Genomic DNA, 6,000 nt, shown 5'->3' with positions numbered 1-6,000 from the left:
CTAGGAGGCTCATGGTTCTCACCCCCTTCCATACCCTTCCGACTTACACAGCAATTATGACAACTTCCCGGAGGACGTCCTCCAGCCTATCAGAACTCCTGCAGCATGAAATGACATGTTGTCCACCCAATCAAAGGATCAGATAATTAATCTAGTACTGAAAGCTACAGCTAGCTAGCACTGCATTGTGAGTGTGGTGAGTAAATGGGGTGAGTATGACTCAAAGAGAGAGAAAGGCAATAGTTGAACAGTTTTGAGTAAATTAATTTATACCAAAATGAAGGAGAAGCAGAGAGAGATAGAGAGATCTATTTTTTCACTTTCAGTTTCACTTACTTAGCTAGCAAATGCAGCTAGCCAGTTTAGTCTACTGAAACACCCTGCTCAAACAGAGGGATGCTATGTTAGCTAGCTGGCTCTGACTTTCCAACACAACACTGGAACTCTTCCAAGTCGAGATAAGCTTTTGGTATGACAGGTAACAGGTTTACTAATGTAGCAGGTTTACTTCTATTAGCTATGCTGACTATGACGTTACTTTAGCTAATATGGTGACAACAATGTAGGCTGTTTGTAGAGGTTTGGCTTGGAAAGGTTTTTTCGCCTGGTCACAAAATGTGTTGTGCATTGAAGTCCAAAGCGAAGGGAAGAGAAGGAATACAACATGGACGTCACAAGAGTGAACTCCGTTTACGCGTGATCGGGGGTGTATTCATTCCGCCGATATTGTTGAATAACTTTTCTTAAACGGAAGCAAACGGAACAAAACAGGGATAAACATACCTGAATTTGTCCATAGAAACTCTTGTTTGCAACTGGACTAATGACTACACCCTATGTCAGGTAGATGCAGGCAAGAGTGTGCAAGGCGGTATTGAATGTCACTGTCTGTCTGTAGCAATCTCATGATGGGTATTGGGAAATGTGAGTATCGTGTAGTAGCCTAAATTTATGCTGTTACATTGAACTGGGTGAATGGAATATGAATGAGAGTCATCCAATATGCTATAATAGAAATAAGGCCATGCTGATGAAAAAAATGTATCTTCCCTCATCTTAAACGACACTGGCGGGTGTTCTGTCATCCCAAAAAAATGTTGCTGTACATTGATGTCTAGAAAATTAGGCTATAAGAAATTCGGACTTGTGTAAGTCCCACAGCTATAATCAAGTATGTCGGCATACTTGCTCAGTGCCCCAAACAATTCGAGGGAACATTATTAACTATTAATAATGTAACGATCGTCGTTGGAATGAGGTGAGGACCAAAGCGCAGCGTGGTACTTGTTCATGTTATTTAATTAAACTGAACAACATCTAACAAATAAACAAAACTCCACAACCGAAACAGCTCCGTCAGGTACAACACAATAAACAGAACGTATAATCAATCACCCACAACTCAAGGGGGAAAACAGGCTGCCTAAGTATGGTTCTCAATCAGGGACAACGATTGACAGCTGCCTCTGATTGAGAACCATACCAGACCAAACACAGAAATACCAAATCATAGAAAAATTAACATAGACAACCCACCCAACTCACGCCCTGACCATACTAAAACAAAAACATAACAAAATAAATAAGGTCAGAACGTGACAAATAATCCTTGCGTGTTAAACGGTTTGGAAACCTAAGAAACTCTACTGTGTTATCACCCTGAAATAATTTTACAATTACAAAAGATAATTACAAAAGAAGAGTGAACATAAAACAACGTTGGCTCGAACCTGTGTTACACACAAAAAAAGGAAATCAGTGGTAAAACAACTAACAGTAAAGCCGTCTGCATTTGGCTGGCACATAGCATAACTGAGCTTGACCAACCGAACGAGTGTGATTGCATACTCGTTCGCCTGAAAAACGAGAAGAAAACGGCAATATTACTGTCCCTATTGAGACGGCATAGCAATAAGTACACTTCCCCAAAAACGCCTTAAGTGTGTATTTTGTATTAGTAAAGGTTTCCAAAACCGTATCACAATCAAGGATTAAAAAAAACATGTTAGATACAAGATTGGATTAATACCCCTCAGCTAATCAAAATAATCAAAATCAAGAGACAATGATTCCAAATGCAATATCATAATGCATTTGGGAGTCAAAGGAAAAGATTGAAAACGTCTTCATACTGCCACCTAGTGCTTTGAAATCTCATTGTTTCCCAAATTATGAAGGAAAAACTGGTGTTTGGCTTGATACTAAACCTTATAGCAAGTGTCATGTGTGTAACATATCATACTGTAATGACCTGGCTAGATCATGAAGGAACAGAGGGTTGAGTTTACGAATTTACGGTTTATTAACCCAACTTCACACAGGCTATTGTTTGGCCGTAGCCCACGCCAAATAAATGAAGGATACCCAATAAAACAACCGTGACCTTCTCTTGTAAAGGCAAGACGTAAGAGAGAGAACAATGGCTAAACCTGGTCTTAACTTCCAATGCTCCACCCCCCTGGTGCATCCCACCAAGTCAGAACTGTATGATAAATAAAAGGGGCATATAAGCAGACAATGAAAGCTCTTACAATATTTGATGATGACATTTCTCTAAAATAGACTATAGACTACACAAAGTGCCTTGCGAAAGTATTCGGCCCCCTTGAACTTTGCGAACTTTTGCCACATTTCAGGCTTCAAACATAAAGATATAAAACTGTATTTTTTTGTGAAGAATCAACAACAAGTGGGGCACAATCATGAAGTGGAACGACATTTATTGGATATTTCAAACTTTTTTAACAAATCAAAAACTGAAAAATTGGGCGTGCAAAATTATTCAGCCCCCTTAAGTTAATACTTTGTAGCGACACCTTTTGCTGCGATTACAGCTGTAAGCCGGTAAGGCGGATTGGGAAGCTTTTCATGCTCAGTTTGAACTTTTAGCTCATTTTGGGGGATGGTCGAATGAAGATAGGGCACTGCAGTTGGCTTTGTTCCTCACGGATGATGCTTTGGCCTGTTTGACATTGATTAGCCCCTGAGGACAGACGTGATTATGGGGCTTTAGTGGGAGCACTGAGGAGCTTTGGACAGTGTGTACATTCCAGGCTGCTGCGCTCCGAACTGAGAAATAGATGCAGGCATCCTGGAGAGCCACTACGGGTGCTAGCTAATGACATTGAGAGCCTCTCTCGGTGGGCATATGCTCACATGCCCCCCTCTGTGCACAGCGAGCTAGCACAGGACCAGTTCATACAGGCGCTTACTTCTACAGAGCTGCGTATACAGAACCAGCTGGCTCATCCTGAGTCATTGCAGATAGTCTTGGAGATGGCTTTGGAGAGGGAGCTGGTGTGGGCTGGGGCTTCAGCTGGGGCTTGGGTGGGGGTGCAGGAAGACAGACCCACTGTGCGGGCAGGGGGCAGAGCAGCCCAACGCTGGAAAAGCCTGCATGGGTGGCTGAAATGACTGAACTCATTTGTGCTGTGTCGCTACAGGCGGCATGAAACACACGCCCTGGTCCCAGGGTCTGCTGGGGGTGTGGCCAGCGAGGCCATCTGCGCTGGGATTGCCCCATGTCCCCCAGAGCTCAGGGAAACGGCTTGGGGTCCGCATAGACCGGGTAGTGTGGACCCCTGGCTCTCTTTCCCAACCACCATCATCTTCAGGAGGAGACCACCGGCACACACTGGGAAGCAAGGCTCCACTTTCCCCAGAAGCATACGAGGGCAAGCTGATGGAGCCTGTTGTTGTGGTGGGCCGGACCTGTGTTGGGGACTTTTGTCATGTCCCTGTCACTGTGGAGGGGGTGCCCTGCTCTGCCCTGGTGGACACTGGGTCCACAGTAACCCTGGTGAGGCCGGATATTGTGCCAGGTTGGACTCCACAACTGTGCAGCTCCGCACAGTCACAGGTGAGCTGGCACCCATGAAAGGGAATAATGACTCTGACAGTAGGGGGCAGGTCTGTGCATCATCCTGTGTGGGTGGCGGCTTTGCAGGACCCTTGTATCCTGGGGTTGGACTTTCTTAGGAGCGCAGGCTGCCAGTTAGACCTAAATGGGGGCACATTGAGCTTCCAGGTTGGGCCGCCAGTCACCACGGCCCCCCCTAATGTCACATTTACTCAACCCAACAAACCCTTTACTCCAACAGTTAAAGCAGAAGAGACTCATGGCCCCCCCCCCCCCCACACACGCACACACGTCTGTGTGTGACATTTCCCCAGCTCCTCTGTCACCTATGGCTGTGTGTTACTGTTACATTCCCCCAGCTACCTCCACAACATATCCCTCCGTGAGCCTGGGCCACGCCCCCCCCAGCCCAGCTGCCCCAGATGGGAGAGGAGAGGACACTGTCTGCAGTGAGGGAGATATGGGGGAGGAACTGTGTTGGTTTTGACCCCGAGCAGCAGGAACAGTTGTGGCAGTTGCTGTTTGAATTCAGAGACAGCTTTGTGCTGAGTGAGGAAGAGGTGGGTCAGACTCATCTGGTGCAGCATGAGATCGACACAGGTGATGCTCGGCCCATCAAGATGCGTCCCCGCCGTATCCCTCTGGCACACCAGGAGGCGGCAGACAAGGCTGTGTTGGAGATGCAGAGGGCAGACTTCATCGAGCCCTCAGACAGCCCCTGGGCGGCGCCAGTCGTCATGGTTCCTAAGAAGGGGGGTAAGCTGAGGATCTGTGCGGACTACAGGCGGCTGAGTGAGGTAACCAGGAAGAACTCATACCCCATACCACATACCGATGAGTCGCTGGACCTGGTTAGGGGGTCCTCCTGGTTCTCCTCACTAGACCTCCGCAGTGGTTCTCCACTAACAGAGGACACTGGCAGTTCAAGGTCCTGTGCTTCGGCCTGTGCAACACTCCAGCTACTTTTGAGCAATTGACGTACAGGGTGCTGGATGGCATCCCTCGACAGGAGTGTCTGGTATACCTCGATGACATACTGGCCCATGGCAGCTCCTTCCAGTCAGCCCTGGGGGCACTATGGCGTGTGCTGGGGAGGCTGGCTGCCGCAGGTATGAAGCTCCACCCGAGAAGTGCCACTTCATGAGGAGAAAGGTGTCCTCTTGGGCACCCGAAGTGGGGAAGGAGGGTATCAGCACCATGGAGGACATGGTGGGGGCTGTCTGAGACTGGCCCACCCCCACCGACCAGCGTCAACTGAAGAGCTTCCTGCACCTGGCCTCGTACTACAGGAGGTTTGTACAGCGATTCTCAAGCGTCGCTGCTCCCCTGAACCACCTGCTGCCGAAGGACAAGGCCTTCACTTAGACAGTGGGGTGTGAGGAGGCCTTCAACACCCTCAAACGTGCACTTATCGGGGCCCCCGTGCTCGCCCCCGCTGACCTCACCTTGCCCTTTATCCTGGACACAGACACGAGTAATGTGGGCATGGTTGGGGTGCTGGCCCAGGTGGGGCCAGAGGGGGAGAGAGTGGTGGAGTACTTCAGCAAAACATTTCACAAACATGAGCGCCGCTACTCTACCCGGCGGGAGCTCCTTGCTGTTGTGGCTTCAATCAAACACTTCAAGTACTACCTGGGCGGTGGAGCACAGAGGCTGCTTGAGGGAGGACACTAGAATCTCCTTCAAATATCAACATTATCAACAGTATCTTCTGCTTGGATAGTTCTAACCGTGCCACTAATTAGTCTGGCTTTAATTCCAGTTGATCTACAAACAAATAATTGATATGTTGAATTCTCATCTCCATCTCAACCAAAATAAAAGTTAAAGAATATGACTAAATAAAATCCAACTTTAAATGCACTTTAAATAAAGTTTGATTAGATTTATTCCTATTCTTTAACGTAGATTTTTGGTTGAGATGGAGACATGAATCACAAATCAACTAATTAACTAATTTGTAGGCAAACTGGAATTAAAACCAGACTAATTAGTGGCACGGATGGAACTATCCAAGAAGAAGATACATCTCCTTCAAATGTTGATATTTCGTTAAATTGACAGCCAATTCAATATCCCTAAATATCAATACATTTGAAATCAGCCAGAGCTTGAAACCCTATTTTTAGTTGAATGCTGAT

This window comes from Oncorhynchus clarkii, chromosome 23 (assembly GCF_045791955.1).
Source record: "Oncorhynchus clarkii lewisi isolate Uvic-CL-2024 chromosome 23, UVic_Ocla_1.0, whole genome shotgun sequence".
NCBI lineage: Eukaryota > Metazoa > Chordata > Actinopteri > Salmoniformes > Salmonidae > Oncorhynchus > Oncorhynchus clarkii.
This window is presented reverse-complemented; position numbering follows the sequence as displayed.